Below are 17,760 nucleotides of genomic sequence, written 5' to 3'. Positions count from 1 at the left end.
GCCTTAAGGGAGCTCCTTCCAAAGAAGAGGAGAGGCTCCAAAGGAATCGCATCAGTTGTTTGTGCCGTGCCACACACCAGGGAGAGGGTTCTGCAGAGGAAAAGGTCACGCTGATAGCAAAGCTGAGCTCTCTTCTGTAATTCTTCCTAAGTCAGGCTTCTGGCTGTTCTGCCAAATACCTTGCGATGCAGGGAAAATGATAACTCAGAAAAGATGATGTGTCATAAAAACAGCGCTGCCTGCTCCAAGCCCTGCATATGTTAATGCCTGGGTTTTCGGGCAGCAGGTTGCAGCGAGGTGTGCCAGCAGTCTGAATACCTGCTGGTGGCGTGGCCCTCTTTCCATGAAAAAGCTGCTTGGGTTAGAGACAAGGGTGAAGTCACTGGGAGTGCTTGGTATCTGTGAATTAGGTCCAATTATCTATTTCATTAGAAGAAATGAAGGAGCATACTTCCTGAGCTTCTTGCTTTAGGAATCTCCTCTTGCTTCCATTTATTTCTTCCCTACTGGAAAGCTCATGGCAAGTGAATAAATTCATCTCATTAGAGACCATCTGGAAATAGCTGTAACAGACTAAATTATACTTCATATCTGAGAAAAACTTCTAAAAGGCCTCTGACTAAAGGGAGGATGGAAGCCTGGAAAAAGGTTTAATAGGAAAAACAGACAAATAGGTTAGGATTCAAGTATGTGAAATTATGGGAATGTTTTCACTTGGAAAAAAGCACAGACAGAAGTTAAACTGTGATTGAGTGCAAACCCTGAAACATTCGAGTTGTACTCAGCCCATGGCTGTTCACTGAGTTTGTTCTGTCCCCCAGCAGTTCATTTGAGACTTCAGGATGCAAAAAACCTCTCCATCATTTGGCCAGATACTTGCCTGTGTTAAGATAAAATTAAATACGTGTAACTTAATAATACAGGTTAGTGGAAAGAAGTGAATTTAAGCAACCAGCTGACTTCTGGATCTGTTTGTTCTAGATGGCATTAGGAGGATCAGAAAGGGTCGGGCAGCTTCAGGGACAAAACAGACACCGAAGGGACTGGAGCAGGGCTGCTGCATCCTCTTGCCAAGGACTGGATACCCGGGGAGCCGAGCAGAGGCAGGAGGCAGGCTCGTGCCCATCCCATTGGAGATGGGCTGCTGATGGTGGGCCATTTGTCTGCTTACTGCAGCACCTGGACTGTGGGTACCCATCAGCTGAGCTCTGGCAGGTTTGGTGCCTCGTTCCTTCATTCTCAAGTCATTTCAAGCCCAAGCACTACTCATCAAAGCCTGGGCTAATGAATCATTGCGAACGCTTGACGTGTTGGCAGCTACATGCCACCCAGCTTCACATTCTGTTCTGCTGCCATAATTTTAAGAAACTATTGGAACAATGCCCCCCCACCACCAAAAAAAAAAAGTACCCACAGAGCTGGGAACTAATATGCAATCCTCCCCCGGTTTATCTGTACCAAGCTGTTTGGGTAGGCCTTGAGATCAGTTCCAGCTGCAGAGCAGGTTTTAGTCAAGAAATCAAAAGCTTGGCTATCATTTATCCGAGTAGACAAATGAGCCAGTTAGTCCAGAGCTGAGGAAGGCTCGTCTGAGATGACAGAGCTCAATCAAAGGAGTCAGAGGCTCTGAGTGCCCGGCAGAGCTGCACGATGCCGTGCTTTACATGGGGAGTCAGTCATTAGCCTGTCAGTCATGTTTATTGGGATTGCTGTCAGGCCAGGCCCTGTTCCCCTTTGCATATACAGCAGGCTTCTTTGGTCTCTACAGGTATTGTTTGTAACTGAAATCTCTGCTTCATCAGCTGTTGGCTGTGCTTTGACTCGGAGCCCATTTTATTATGTACTTGAGCATTCGTGTTAAAGCGGCTTAGCCTGGTACTGCTAAAAGGCTGCTCTGGGGGGGAGAAGGTGTTTTGTAAGCACCTTCTGCTCTTCTCGGTTTGGCTGAGGGGTGAGCAGGTGGTGGTTTTGCTTTCAGCAGGGAAGAAGAGGGAGTCAGAAGGTGAGTGGTCCTCTCCTCGCCACGTATGCAGTGGCTTCACTGTTAGCACCCCGTGTGTGCGAGTCCTGCTCAGGCTGCAAGAGCTTAAACTCTGTTGACAGCTTAGGAGTAGGACAGCTGGACAAACAGAAAAATAAACAAACGATGTCCCATTTGTTTAAGCTTCTCTCTGAAAATGAAAGTTCAGATCCGCTGTGGTATTACTGTAATGAACCAGCCGTGGGTGTACTCAGAATGCATAATGAAGCCTGGTCTGGTTCTGCTAGGCACTGCTTTACTGGGGAGGTGTTTGTGGGTTTTTAGCACCTTTGATTTCCAGCCCCTGCCCCTGCAACACCTTGACCCTTTGGGACCTGAAGCTGACGGTAAGTCCCAGTCCCAGGTAAGCTTGGCAAGTGGCAGCTCTCCCATGTGATGGGGGGCGAGGTAAGGAGCAGTGTTTTAGCTGGAAGTCGTGGTTCAGGACTTTGCTTTAAATCCAGAGGAACAGGCCAGTTCTCCAGGGACTTAAACCTTTTCCATTATTTGAAAAATTGCCTGGGAGCCTGTGGTAATGCTCCTGCCTATTCTTTTTTTCCATTTCTGCAGTGTCAGGGAGAAAAAATAAATCTGTAATCCAAGTAATCTAAATATAGAAGTGTTAGTTAACAAATGAGCTTTCTGATGGCTTCAAAACGGGTTTTGTAATAAAAGGAAATGTATTTGACACTGCCAGAATTTACAGTCCCACCAGAGGCTTGTGAAATAACTGTTATAACAAACATTCTGGGCTGTAACAAAGCTTGTTGACATGTACGGGTTACTGAAGGGTATTTCGGACTGGTGCTGTGAAGATGGCTTAGCAGGAAAAGGACTTCACGACTACTGCATGGCCCCGTGCGGACCATCAGCTTTTAAACAGAGACTTTAAAAAAAAAATGTTAAAGAGGGGAAATGTCTTTAAAAAACGAGTACCAGAACATGACTTGTGGGAAGCAGAAGGATGAGAGTGTGAGTAAACCAGTTGTGAGTGTCGGAGGCTGGAGCTGTCCTGGCTGTTCAACTCACTGGGAAACTGTTGTGCTGTAGCCAGGCCCTGTAACTTGCAGTTTGTTTTTTTTTTTTCCCTTTCCTCAAAATCTGAGGCTTTGACAGCTCTCTGCAGTTGCACAACAAGTAAAGGTTGCAATTATTCCCAGGTGTGATAACGCTTGCATGTGGTCACTTACAAATGAAGTGCTGCAGGAAGCCCTGGGAGTGCTGGTCTTCACCTGGTGTCAGAAAGCTGTGCTGCTTTCAGCTGCTCAGAGCTTTAGCTACAGATTCAGAGGTGGTTTGCTCTGTTTGCCGTTCCCTTTTCTCACTAGGACTCAGCTTAGTGCTGTGTGATTGTTCTTGTTCCATCTGCCAACACTTTGTTTGCAGCAATTATTCCTAACTACAGCCAGGGGTCCAGTTTTGCACAGTGCAATGGAGGCACAGCCATAAGAAAGTTAGGTTAGGAAGAGTGCTCTGGGCCACCGTGGCTGGCTTGGGAGGCACTGGAGATGCATCAGAGAGAGCTGCTGCCCAGCTTGGCATAGTTCACAAAAATAAAACACCTTCAAAAACCTGCTGATGTTAGAATGGGGAGGGAGGGAGTCGGTAATCAGCTTTCTACCCTACCAAAAGTTGTTTTTTCAGGTTGAAATAATACAGTTAAAAGAAATATTGAAGCTAAACAATAACACTGTCTACTAAAAGATGGAAGTGAGGCTCTAGAGTTTCACTCCGTAGCTTAGGAAATTGAGACCAGGTTTCCCATCTCATTCAGTGCCCCGTATGTGAGGCTTTACTTTCTGCATTACTTTCATCTGCAGGTATCTGAAAGGTTTTGCTGCTCTTACGCAAGTCTGGTGTTGCCTGCAAGAGGGAGCAGAACATGGAACTCAATATTGAAGAGTAAGGACAGCTTAAACATTTCATTAAACAGCAGCTCCCAATACTAAGTGACAGTGTTTGAGCCAGCAAAAAAATATTCTTTAAGGCTGTGGTCTCCAGCCATCGACCTGTGGCTGTGCAGCCAGTTTCTGGGGGGGATCGGGCACGGCTGTGCCTCCTGCTGTGCTTCTTTCAGGTTTGGGTACCCCCACACAAGGTGGGATGTTGCTTCTGGGCCCCGTGCTGGGGAGCACTGCTCCAGGCTCTGCTCCTGCTGTATGGGGGCAGCCTGGTCTTCATGGGGCTGTGCTCATACCTCAGGCTGGGGAGGCAGTCAAGTCAATACAAAACGCACTGAAAGTACCTGCCTGAGTTCTCGGAGCTGTTTCAGGTTACATAAACCAGAATTTAAAATAGTCACTTTTTCACAACACAGAGCACGTGTTAGTGAAGATGAATTCTCAGCGCGGTGCCAGCAGAGTTACTTTAACAGATGCAGAGCTGCGCTACTAAGAATAGTTTCTGCAGTTATCTCCCCACACAAATTTTCTCCTCGGGCATTTGCAATGTGCTTATCTGCACTGCAGAAGATCGTCTGCATGCTCAGTTTTTTTTTTTGCAGAAACAGATCGGGAATCTTTCAGAGGGTATCAGGAGCATGCTGCTCTGAAGCCGCACGGAGTTTCAAGCGATGAATCAGAATTCTGCATAGAAGGATTTGGATGCAAGCACAATAAGGAAGTTTAGCAAGAGTTTTTTTATTCTTTTTTTTTTTTTTTCATTCTTGCTTTGCCGTGGTAAACAGCAACGCTTGCTGGCAAGAGGGAGAATAACAGATTAATCTGCTTATTTCCAATTTGCAGCTCATGCCCAGCGGTCCTGCTCTCCTGCAGCTGTTTCCCAGGATTTACCTGGTGGGGAGGGAGGCGATGTCCCAGCACTACAGGCAGGCTCCTTACTAAGGTCACAGAGCACCAGAAGCCCAATCGTGACTTTATTTGAATTAAGCTGAATTCTGAAGTTTCCCACTAAAATGAAGTGCTCTCAAAAGTGAATTAAGCAGAATTTGTTCCCGGTAAGCTCCCCAGACTGTCCTGAAACAAGAAAGGAGGCGTTAATTGAAGGTTGCCTTTCCTCATTTGCTAAGCAGCACCACTTTTACAGGGTGTGAAGCTGTGGTTATTAACCATAGGTAATGAGGATGGAGTCGCTCATTACCAGCTGCTGGGCAGAGTAACTGCTGGCTGCTCTTGGTCGGAGCGGTGCTGCTCAGCGCCTCCTGCTCCAACCTGGGCATCTTCAGAGGAAACTCGCTGCTGGTGAGCACCTGTGAGGAACCTTACCTCTATTTTTACGGGGCCTGAAGGGGGCTGGTGAACGAGAGGAGGAGGTGTGGTGGCAGCGTGTAGCTTGGTTTGCCATGGCCTCCTCTTGGGGTGTCCTCAGATGTGGCTGTGACCAGGGAAGGTGAGGGCTCTGCACCCGCCGTGGTGCTGTGGGGTTCTCTGCTTCCCCCTGCTTTCACCCAGTGACCCGTCCAGGGACAGCACTGCAGGGTGCTGGTGGTGTGGGTTTGGGGTTTTGTGCATGGCTTAGATTGTATTATCAGATTGTAGTGTTTTTCTTATGAAGACAGCACAGCCGTAAGTGCTTAGAGGATTTTTTTTTTTTTTTTTGAAGTGTAAATTTCTTTAAGTGTTTGTATAAGAAGAGTTCAGGTGGTGATCAAGTGGTAGGACAGCTTCTGTAAATCAAAAAAAAACCCTTGGATTTGAGATGCACTGTAAAATATTTAAATTTTTGTAATAAAACTTGAGGATTTTTGCAAGTGCCATTTCTGTGTTAGGAAAAAAAGGTAGAATGATGTGAATTGCTTTATTCCTGGGAAAAATGCATTGCACGTGGTGTAATTCTCCTGTACAGTCACTGCCGCTGCATTGGTGCTGGGGGCTCGGCAGAACTGGATGCATGTGGAATAAAATAACTCTGAAGCAAGAGAGAAGCTGCTCTGTGATGGAGATCTCGGTGCCTGGGGCCCTAAAATGCGTCCTGGCTCTGTGAGTAGTGGGAAGAAGAGCTTCCCTGCTGCTTGGCTTGGGGAATTTCTTTCAATGTTCTTGGTAGTAGCTCTTGTGCAGGCTGGTGGACATGGTGTGACCTGGAGTGGCAGTTCTCTTCCTCCTGGTCTGACTTCTGGTGTGCCGGGATCACCAGCCACAGTCGGGCCAGCCTCCTGCCTGCCTCCCTACCCTCTCCCCTCCAAGGTTTTCCCTGAGATTTGTGCTTTTTAGTGGTTGAAAACTCAGCTTGAAACCTTTCAAATGGCTTCGGGACTTCTGCGAGCCCATCAGAGCTGGGACCAGGAGCCTGCTGTGCTTGTAACCGGGAGCAGAGCCGGCCCCTGAAGGTCTGTAAGGCTTCCCCACTGAAACGGGGAGCAGGAATATTGGAGGCGAAGGCGAGCCTTTGGGATTTTCCATGTTCTTGTGCATAATTTAAAGCAGTGATTCAGGCAGCCGAGCAAGGCTGTTTATCTGCTCAGCTCTAGTAGAGGCGTCGTCTCCTCCTGGGTGCCAAATACTTCTGGGGATACATGAGATGGGAGAAGCCAATGTGGTCCTGCTGGAAACCTGAGAACAATTTTGGTGGTTTTTAAAAAAAATTCATAAAATTCTGGTAAGTTTTGAGTTTGCTGAGCCAGTGCTGCTGCTTCTACCTCGTCGAAGAGAGTAGGGGTTATAACACGAGTTTGGGAGCAAGCCCACAATCAATGAGCGTTATTGTTTAAGGACAGCTTTTCTCGTATTTCTGACTTGGTATTTTTGGCTCCTCTGGAAGGTTCCCGTGCGTGATTTTCTCCCTGCAGTAGCTGCGGTAACCCGTAATCACGGAGCGCTGCGTGCTGTAGGGCTGAGATAAGTGTTGAAAATCTGCGTGTTTTTGTGAAACGCGATACCAATGTAATAAGTTACGGAGATCAGCTATAGATTAGCAAATCCTCGGTGAGTCAGACGTTCCCCTTGCTGCTGTCTTCCCCAGCATGTCACAAACATTTAGGAAAGCTCATTCATCCCAGATAGGCGTGAAATCCATCTTTGATGCGCAGGGCTGTGACTCAGGGAGTGGGACACAAAGGCCACTCGGTGTAATGCCTGCTGCTGTGCTCTTGCCAAATGCCTGGAGCAGAGGGGGAAATCTCTGCTGCCGGAGTTTGTTTGGAAGATGCTTTGAAGATTATGGATCTCCTGCCTGTAACATACCCCAATTAAACGTGATTAGGAGCGTTGTAAGTAATAGCTCTGCTATGAGGATGAAAAGAGGATGAGAACGATGAATAGCACAGGATGTGAAGGTGTTGGTCGGGTACATGAGGGAAGGAAGGCAGTGGGGTATCTGGCTCTTGTTGCATAGGAAGTGAAGAGGCAGGGAAGCACCAGGCTGTCCGGCCTCACAGGGACATTGGCTGGGGGTTTGTAGAGCAGGCGTCAGGAGCTGGATGGGATCTGATGCCAAGGTGAGTTTCCCACTTAACCTCTTTGCTCTGTCTTCAGTCCCTCTTCTTGCTGTTTGTGCCACTGGCTCCTGATTGCAGAGCAATTAGGTACGTCAGATATATCCTTAGCCTCGAGAACTTATCACTTATCCTGTCACATCCACCCTCAGTCCCTCAGACCCTAGCAGTCCCACTGCACGCCCTGTCCCTTGCCTCCTCTACCTGCTCCTTCACCCTGCAGGGCTCCCTGCCTTTTGCCTTCTCCCCTTCCCACCTCTGAGGTCAGACTTTTAAACTCACCCCCTGTTACAGCACATCTGCTTCTCCTGAAGCTGTGCCTGGCATCCACCTGTCCAACAGAGCACTGCTTCATGATCCTCAGCCTCACAATCATTATTAAAACGGCTTTATTAACGAGCTGCCTTGTAAATCGAGGGGCTGGCAGCGTGCTGGTGCCACGTTCCTCGGGCTGCCTCAATGGCACCCAAGATGTGTTTCTGTGCTGTGTCAGTCCCTGATGATCCTCCCTGGGTGCCTCCTGCTCCAGCTTCTGCTATGGCAGGGCCAGGTCCCTGCTACCCTCGTGCAGCCCGGCAGCGTGGGGCCGATGGAGCAGCTCCGTGTCCTCACCTGCTGCGTTTGGGCAGCGTTGATGTTCCTGCAATTTGCACTGGGTGGACAAACAGGCCGCCTATTGCCGCCGTGATTGCCCAGGAAATGTTCTGCCAGCTCCACCCCTGTTTCCTGATGTGCAGCATTTCCCTCTGATCCGCTGCTGAGCTGGGGAGAGGAGCGAGACCTGGGTGAGTCCCAGCGTGGTGCTTGCACAGCAGGTGGCTGTCCTTAGCGCTGCGCCCGCCTTGCTTTCTGTCACTGCCTCCTTCTGTCCCGTCCCTTCAGTTCTCTGGGCTGTCATTTCTCTTGAGAGCATCTCCTCAGTCTTACTAGCACAACTTTCCTTCAAGGACTTCAGCAAGGGGGCAAGCTGGCAGGTGAAGCCGAGATGCTCCTGAGATGCTGCCACAGGACTTGTTGCAGCAGTGTTATGCAAAATCTGCTCCACTCGTAGAAAAGGAAGGGAAAGGTTGTGTGGAGTAGGGCTGGGGGAGGAACAGAGGGAAGATTGCCGGCTACAAAGCTGTTAAGGGTGAAAGCTTCTGCCTGTCGGTCTTGTTGCATCAAAATGAATTTACCACTGATTTTAGTATGGGAAAGCTGTAGCTGAGTATTCCTCCTTCCTTCAAAGGGAGGAAGAAATGAATGGTAAGAAGGACCTGAGTGACTTTTTATATTGTTATTAAAAAAAAAAACCAACAAACTCTTGGCATCTGTTGGAAGGGCTGCTGGCTGTCTCTGGGCACACTCCTGCCTCCTCCCATGCCCCTTGCCATGTGCATTTTCCATCAGAAGTTCTCTGGGACACGGGCAATCACGTTTGCTGCTCCTGTCGGGCTGTCTGTACAAGATGCAGGTTGATGTTGGCTGTTCCCATGTCCTGTGGCAGCACAAACAAGTGATGTGGCAGCTGGAGGTGTGGGGTATGTATGAGTGAATGTGCAGAAATCAGCTGTTTGGAGGTCGGGAGAGAGCGTTGCTACCTGAGCAGTGGGTAAAATATCCACTGCTGCTCCATGAAACGGAGCAAAATGGAATGTGCTGGATTTTATTGCTGCTGTCTGGATTCATAGCAGGGAGCCACTGAGCAGCTGGCTTGCTCAACGCTTTCACATGCAATGGTAGCTGAAGGCAGGTTCACAAAACCTTCACCCACGTGAACACTTAATTCATTTCTCTCAAATGCATGCAGGTAGCATGAATGAGTATTTTTGACCTTCACCAACTTTTGACAGAGTCTGGAAGCTGTAACAAGAGCTCTGCAGCACGTCCAGTTTGACCTAGGCCCCTCTCTGCACCTCCTCCATCGCTGTAAGAAATGCGTGGTTTCTTTTTGCAATGTAAATACTTCGGGAGAACATAGTTTCCACCGAGAAGTTATCTAATTAAAAATATTAGGAGCTGTGTTTATTTATAACATCTATGAATAATTATTACTCAGAAAGTCCGAGCGTTATTTTCTCGGGAAGTCCCTCATTAGAAACTCTGCCTCATCGGGGCGAGCTGTGCTCTTACTTAACCAGTTTCGGTTCACATCTGGGTATGGCTGAGGAAAATCTGCAGAGGCAAATCTCTCAGGCTGTGAATTAGAGAGCAGCTCTCCCCGTGTTACCTCCTGTCATTATCGTGCCTCCTGGTGTGGAACCTGAGCCCAGCGGCTTCTGCAGGTGTCTGGGGTGGTCCTGGTGGTGCTGGCAGGGGGCAGAGAGCAGTTTGGGGAGGGCCTGGGGGTTTCTTGATGCCGGAGCTCCTCCAGCTTGCCGTGTCCCTTACGGCAGGCTTCGTACCCTCGGCAGAGCCCTGCTTGGTTTACACATCCAGCTGGTTGGCCTCTTTCCAGTTTCTCCAGAACAGGGCCCGTTGTTTGTGCTCGGACAACAGTGGCTGTGTTTGCTAATTTAAAAGCACCCTCCTCTTTGGTCCTGCTCTGCTGATGTGGAAGCAGAAGCAGGATGGGGAGCTGCTAACCCTCAGGTAGCACGGGTTGGCAGCAGGCAGGAGCAGAGCCGTGTCCTCAGCACATTTTGGAGTGGTTTCATCTGATGTTAGCATCACTGAGCAAAGATCTCCCATGAGCTGCTGGCGATGAGGCTTTACCACCAGATACAGAGGACCACAGCCCTTCCCCCTGCTCAGACAGAGCTTGCTGGGCACTGCAGCACGGTGCCACTGCCACCAGGGATGTTTGGTGGCTCAGGACCGCTCAGCACCCAGTGCTGGAGCCGTGGGCCTGGAGAGCTACAGCAGTAACCCAGAGGACAGGCTGCTGCTCCTCCGTACGGCACTGGGGAAGGAAGCTGCTGTCTGTCTGTCTGTCTGCCCACAGAAGGGGCCCAGAAGTGGTCGTGATCCCTTACACGGGTCCCTTGCCCTGGGAGTGAACTCGGCCTTCTGCAGGCTGTGATTCAGGTTCGTTGTAAACCACCACTTGTGGCTTTGACCTTTCCTGAAGCAGAACAAAACCAATGGCCTTTGGGGTTTCTCGTTCTTACTTTCTCAATTCTGGTAGTCCTTCTGTGAACTGGGAGGAAACTGTCAGGATTTTGCAAACTGCCCAGTCTGGGATGAGCGAGCACACGTTTGCGGCAGGCCACAAGCTGGCTTTGATCCTGCGAGGGGGTGAGGAGTGGTTCTGACCTCTGCCACTTTGCTTTTTATCCTTTATCAGACTACCCCTGTGGCCACAGCCCAAACCAGCCGTGATGTGTGCCTGTAGCTTACATCTCACCACGGTTTACACGTGCCTCGTTTACTAGGGCTTGCTTGCTGCTGTGCCTAGCAGTGGGATAACCAGAAGTTAACATGAGGGCTGTACTGCTTGACACGGCTGCTGTTGAAGCCTTGCTGAGCTCCTGTCCTGGAAGAGAGAGGTGTTCCCATGTGGTCACTTCATTTAACCATGTTCCATCGTGCAATTAAGGAAAACTTGTCAACTGAATTGGAAGCGAGGGCTTGATTGCTTCAGGATTTGTCTTGTCTCTGTGTAAATGACTCACTCTTTCCTGTTGCCGTCCCCCACCCCGCCCCACGGTAATCAAATTTAAGCAATGCTGTATTTGCATCGAAGATCTGGGCTTCTGCAGCCTGTAATGAAAGAGCATCAAATGATGTCTTGGTTACATCTCTTAGTTATAATGAAAGCTCGGTTGTTCCACAATAGCGGCATCTTGTCTTGGTTTAATACAACCAGCGGCATGTGAAAAATCTCCGTGGTGCTAATGCTGATCCGTCTGTTGGGGTGCTGTTGGAACAGCCGTGTGCCTAATGGTGGTTTAGATCCGAGCTACCAGTAAGCAAGTGTTTCCTTATAGTATTTTTCTTTTAGTCATGTAAAAAAGCTGATGACTTCCCGATAGAGAAATGGCTTTGCTCGCTGTCCTTTCTTTCCTCTTCCTCGGTTTCTGTCTGCTGTGAGAAATACAAAAATGCAGGAGGAGGATTTGGGAGCTTGGTGGCTGGCTGGGCAGCACTGGATGTGAGTACCTGCAGGCCAGATGAGGAATTTGTTTGATAAAGGTTTTCTTTTTCTCCTCTGCCCCCTCCCCGAAGTGTTTCAGTTGATCTCATGAAGTTGTCTCCCTGTAACCTCTGGGGTTGCTCACATCCTGTGATTATCCTGGCTGCAGGAGCATCACTCGTTGTTATTACAAGAATACAACTGCTGCTGCTTCAGGTGACTGGATTTGTTCATCAGCTGCTCCTAAGAAGCACTTGGTGGCTGCATCCCACAGCCATCTGTCCTCGTTTCTTTTATATTTAGGGAAGGTGAAGGAGAGGTACTGAGTACTCTTGAGATGGATCAGGGGTGGTCTGGGCTGTCTACTTTGAGGCTCTGAGTTCTGGCCCCAAACCTTTAAGGCTTTTTGTCTTCCATGTGGATGCCCAAGTCCTGCTTGTGTTGTGTGCAGCCCATCTGCCCGAGCCTGTAGGGGGAGAAAGGAAAGATGAAGAGAAAGGAAATTCACCAGCAGGCACTCTGCAGGCCTGGCTTTGCCTGCTGAGGTTGCGTTCATCTGGGCCGGGCTGGCTGGTCCCTGCACCCTCCTGAGGTTCAGCTGCTGCTGCTGGAAGGTGTTACGTGGCTTGGGGACAGCTGCCCTTTGGGAGCGATCTCTTCTGCCCTCAGCAAGAAGTTGCGCCTTGTTTCTGCCTTGGCAATGCAGTAGTGAATGAGCTTTTATTTTAAAGTGTGTGTAGTTTGCAAGAAGGATGCTGGAAGTGAGGTGTTTGGTATGGCAGCGAGCTCTGAGTAGAGATCAAGCAGCTAAATTGCTCGTCCCTTCTTCATCTCCCAGAACTTGGATGCTGTTTGTTGTCTCTGTCCTAAGCCTGGTTGACTTTGTCTCCATGTTTAAAATAGTATTTGATCTTTGCATTTAGCCAGCAGCAGTGCAACTGAAATCAGAGGCAAGTGCCAGGACGCTGGCATTGCCCCGCAGTCACTGTTTGATGTGCTGAGCAGTAACCAGAGAGACCCCGAGTGTTGTCCTCAGAGGTTTTGAGAAGCCTTGCTGTCAAGACACAAGTAGCTTGAATGACACGGCCAGATGGGTGCCGTGCTCAAGTGGCTCTGACACTGCCGGGTAATTACAGAGCTGAGGGCTTAGTCACCTTGCAGATGAAGGTTTTTTTGTTTTCTTTAAGTTTTCTAAACGAGACTCACTGATTTGTTCTAAAAAGTATGAAATACCACTTATTTTTAAACCCATGGAAACAGTTACTTAAAAATTTCTTAATGTCTGTCTGCCTGTTGACCTGAAATTGCTTAGGAACTTGGGGATGCACCGAGGTTGCTCTCCGAAACAGACAGCGCAAGCCGCCCTCTGCCCCGGCCAGTCAGTGTGTGTGTGTGCTTGGTTCCTTTAAAGTGCTACAAGAAGCACAAATATAGCTGGAGTCACGGACAGAAATAAACCTGACATTATTACGTGAGGTTTGGACGCGGCTCTGCCTGGGGTGCTTTCATAACTTGGACGTGGAAGATTTTTAAGCGGACTCTAAAGTTCACGCGCTGCACCGCTCGGTGCCTATGGGCAGCAGCCTCTGGGCACAGCTCTGCTCCCTGGGCTTTGTTTGCATCTTCCTCGGAGCCCTGCTACCCCGGGAGGACACGGCTGTGCTGTTCCCCGTTGATGCAGAAGCAGCAGTTGTGCACGGCCTAGCTACCAGCTGCAGATGTGCTCCTTGTACAGCAAGGTCAAAATCACACAGATTTTTGCAACTGACTCTAACTGCTACCTTACTGAAGCACTTTTTGCAGCTCTTCTCCCTCCCCTCCTGCGCTGAGATCCTAAATTTAGCAACCTGAGAGCCCGAGGGTTTGCATTGTGCTGTGAATTTGTCACAACTCATTTCATTCGCATTCTGCTGATCCAGACTGCTGGATTGCTGTTCCCGTTCCTCTGCTTGCATTTTAGGGAGCTGCTGGCAGCTCGCCGCCAGGCTTTGACCACTCCACTGCTCCGGCTCCCCGGCGCTGCTGCTCGCTCTGGTTGTGTGTGCAGGATCGCTAGCTGCAGCCCTTTCTATTTTAAGCCTCCCTGGCATGCTGCAGCCTTTCCAGAACATGATTTGCACTCTTAGGGAAAATGAAAGATGCATCCAACAGAAAGGAGCAAGCTTGCAGACGTTTGGATGTACATCAAGTTTCCTTGAGGCATACCTTAAGAGAAATGCCTGCCGGCTGTGAGTTATGCCTGCTCGAGGACTCGTAGCACTTATAGAAAATGAGCAAGGAGATTCTGACGGATTCTGCCTAATGAAACCTGTAATTTTTTCTTAAATTGGCTTGAAGGTAATGAAATGGTCGTGGGTACTGGTGCTGATGCAGAGCAGCGGGATGCTAGAGAACCGTGTGTGCGTGGTGCTGCGTTAGAGCAGGAGAAGTGCTGGGGGCTGACGCAACAAAACTTTGTTTCGGGTGGGAGGGGGTTCAGCAGCCGTTCCCTTACAGGCAGGTTTCGTCTGTTAGCTTTTTTAAGAAGGCATTTTGGGAGCTTGGTGTCCCCAAGCTGGGCATGCTTGATGAGGACAGAGCACATGTGCGGGGTCGGTGCTTTCTTACTAGCTGGCTTTGGCTAACCTCACGTTAGTATCTGTCACCGTTACTAAAACCTTACATGACATCTCTATTTAATGCCTCTGAAAGAGCTTGGGCAGCAGGATCATTCAGCTTCTGAATAGCCTATTCTGTAGCATACAGACAACTTAGTTACAAGGAGTAATGAAGAATGGGATACCCAAGGCCCTGCGGCAAGCCTGGGTGTCTGCATCTCTCCCTGTGCTACCTCGTTGTGCATCCCCCATGCCGTGGCTGAAACTTTGCTAACTTGGACCAATAAGACATTTTCCCATGCTTTTAAGCATACGGTCGGTATTTTAAGAGGCAAAGACTAAGGGTCAGTGTTTCTGGACCAAGTGCGGAATCACAAAATAGTTCAGGTTGAAGGGGCCCCTGAAGGTCACCTGGCCCAGCCCCTTGGCTCGGCATCCCGGAGGGATTTTGGACGAGGCCCCAGGCAGCCATCGAGCACCGCTCAGCTCCCGGGGGTCATTTTGTGGCAGCAGAAGGCAGTATTGATCCCAATACGGGCGCCCAGAGGGTTGTATTAATCATCCACCATATGTGGTTTTGCATGCTGACCGCTACCTTTAGAGCCCGGCAGGCTGTCCTGTCCGGCTTTCCCCACACCGTGTGGTTTCGCCATGTAGCTCCTGGCTCCCCCTTTTTGGCCACAGAGCCGCTCCTGGCAGGCTCGGTGAGGCACCGTGCACCGAGCAGCGCTGGCACGGAGCTGGCCCATCCCTCCCTGTGATCCTGGCACAGACCGAGCAGGTGCTGGGATCAATATTTACTGCCCGAGGGCGTTGTGCTCCGCTCTGCGTGCACCTGAGGAAGGCAGCTTGGCCATGGCTCTGTGTCTTTGCACCTGAGCACATTTGGGAGCTCTCAGGGCACCTCGCCTGCAGCTGGCAGCCTCCGGAGCAGCCTGTCCTATCCATAGGTGCAGTCAGGGTGAGGAGGGATCGATTCCTGCAGATGAAATTAATCGCTGTGCAACTTCTCACGTTCCCGTTTCTCAGTTTTGTCGCTGAATATTTTCCAGGACCTGTTTTTTCCGGTAACAGTTTTCTGCCTGGAAAAGCTACGGGCTGGTTTTCGTTGCTGCTCCTGCCTGAACTGCAATATTGTGAGGAAAAACTCAGCTACGTTTTTAGAACCCGTGGCTGATTACGTTTTCAGCAACAAAGATTTTTTTTCTTCAAGTGCTAACAAAATATGTGTGTGCACTTAAGCTCTGTTGGAGTGCGCGGAGATTAAGGCAGCTATAAATAGCATCTTCCATGACCCTGCTGGAATTTTCTTTAAGCTTGGAAACACTGAAGTGTGTGTTTTGTCAGATTTGAATCATGAACCCTGAAGAAGAGCTAATGAGTTCTTGCTTCTCGGCCCTAATCTCCAACCAGCCTGCTCCATGTGCGAGCAGCAGGTCAGAGGCTGGAGCTGCAGCCAGGTCCCGGCTGCCTCACCTGATTTGGTTTGTTTGCTTCACTCACCACGACATTTTCTGCCCCAGTCGCTGTGTTTATGAAAATAATTAATTTCAACCCGTTTTGACAAACCCACGCCACCCGTGCAATGGTTGCGGTGGGTGACGGTTCCCAAAAATGTACTGCGTTTGCTGCACTACTGCACTGCACTTCAAAAATCCGCATCTCACAGCACTGCAGGGTGCTGCAGGGAAGGTGAACTCCATCCCAGGCAGACCCAGCATAGCTGTACGGGATTCTCCCCTCAGACCTCGTGTAAATCACCCTGCTGAAATTAAAAGCTTTCTCTTGTTACTTTGCTTTTCCTGACAGCTTATGAAGAGGTGCAGCTGGGGCTAAATGGTGAGCTGCTGGGACAAAAGCCGTACCCTGGGCTACCTGTCTGGGCGGTGATCTGCTTCTGGAGAGTTGGTGGCCAAGTATTTCCTTGATTTTTGGGGCTGAGATTTGGTTGTGGGCGTCCCCAGGTGTTCAGCACCCGAGGCCACCGAGCTGCCTGCTGCTGCAGCGTGCTCTGGCACCCTCAGCCAGTCGTGTTATATTGCCTCTTTTGATGTAGAATTTCTCTCCGAGTGTATTCTTGCTTATGCTCCAGTAGGTTGTTTTTGTAATAAGCTGAATTCTTGCTTCCAAAATATGTTTAAAATTTGTCTTCCATTTCTGGATTAAATGGCACTTAAAAAAAAAAAAAAAAAAAAAAAAAATCCCCTGCTTGACGAGCTCTTGTTTGGCATGAAGGAGAACACTTAAAATTCCTCATAAACGGGCTTGAATAGCTCGCTAATCTCACCTAAAGGCCGGCTGAGAGCGCCAGCGCTGTTCTCTTGCTTATTTTCAGTAGCACAAACAGCGAATGTGTGCAGAAAAGGTCCCAGCGGTATTTATTGTAGAAAATGGGTAAAAGGGCACGGGCTGCCTCGCCTAAAGGTCAGGCTGTTGAGGTGGATGTTGCTGGTTGTGTGTCTCCAGCCTGGCAGAAGGAGCTGTTGGGTCCCTGGCTGCGGTGCCAGCAGCCCCCAGCCCACCCCCAGCAGGAGCTGGGCACGGGGCCACCCCAGCACCTTCCTCCCAGCCTGGCTCCTGCTCCTCCTGCAGCCTTCCTCTTCCCTTCCCGCACGCGTTGGGTTTTTGATGGACGTGTCAGTCGTCCTCTTTGCTGGCTGTTCCGTTTTTCATAGAAGCCAGTCGTACCCTGATAACTCCATGTCCGTGGTGAGTAACAGAGGCGTCATCCCTCGCAGTGATTCACCCGCAGGTTCCCGTACTGCAGCTGCTCGGCCACTTGTGCTGCTGGTATCTCTATCAGTGTTCCTCAGACCAGCACTTAGACCTGATTTTTGTAGTTTCAGTAGGGTTATTGTGGTGCTGGGACAGCTGCTGTTGCCTTCCCTGATCGATGACCGGGTCCAAAGTGTGCCCCTGCCCCTGTTCCCTACGATGCTCTAGGAGCCTTGTGGAAATTGTTCATCTTTGAAACTTGCAGCTAAAATAATGTTGGTGCTGTTTAAAGACCACTCTTAACTGCTTTTTAAATTATTTTTGAGGAGATTTGCAAAAACTATGCAGGCTTAACGACTGGTAACTCAGGATTTATCTGTCCTGCTGCATTTGCCTCTGGTACGTAAAAAGATTAAATACCACGCTTCTGCTTTTCCATTTTGCAACTTATTTCCAGGTAAGCTTCTCATCACAGCCTCCTCAAGATGTTTGCTTTCCACGTACACACTTATTGGTCTGCTTTTTTGGGAACGTGTGTGCTTTGGTGCCTCAGCAAGAGTTACAGGAACAGCGCATCTCATAAATGAGCGAAAGCAAACAAGCAGGCTTTGACTCTTAAGTAAGTCAGTTGCAAAAATCCGAGTCCTGAAAGAGATGCCTGAGGTCACTGGGTCCAGTCCTTTGTCTTAGACGTGCCTGTCATATCCTCTCTGGGCTGCTGGAGTTATGCAGGCAAAGCTTGCCTAACAATCCAACTTCCTATTTTGTAACAGTCATTATTGTTAGCTCTTTCATGGTGGCATTGTTCAAATAACCTAAAAAAGAAAAAAAGAAAAAAAAAAAAAAGCCCTCAGAAGAACAAGAGGATGCTTTTTGCTGGCTTAGTTGCTTCCTGTAGAAATCCTTCATTGTGATGCTCAGGATTATTCAGCGGCTGTCAGCCTGGTGGCAGAAATAGAAATTAATCCGTTAAAAAACCCGG

The 17,760-nt window shown here is 49.3% G+C and overlaps 1 protein-coding gene across 7 annotated transcripts in view; it reads left to right on the top strand.

The window, feature by feature from the left end:
• MITF (melanocyte inducing transcription factor) overlaps positions 1-17,760 on the top strand; it is a 103,773-nt gene that overhangs the window by 18,129 nt on the left and 67,884 nt on the right. Inside the window, exon 1 of one of the 7 annotated variants that reach the window (XM_013091817.5) lies at positions 13,539-13,803. The exons of the other annotated variants lie outside the window; for them this stretch is intronic. The gene's annotated coding sequence lies outside the window, so the exon portion shown is untranslated. Of the gene's footprint in view, positions 1-13,538; positions 13,804-17,760 lie in introns of those variants that run through there. 7 annotated transcript variants of the gene reach the window in all.

This window comes from Anas platyrhynchos, chromosome 13 (genome assembly GCF_047663525.1).
Source record: "Anas platyrhynchos isolate ZD024472 breed Pekin duck chromosome 13, IASCAAS_PekinDuck_T2T, whole genome shotgun sequence".
Classification (NCBI taxonomy): domain Eukaryota; kingdom Metazoa; phylum Chordata; class Aves; order Anseriformes; family Anatidae; genus Anas; species Anas platyrhynchos.
The sequence above is the reverse complement of the archived record's forward strand: the minus strand, read 5'-3'. Positions and strand labels throughout refer to the sequence as shown.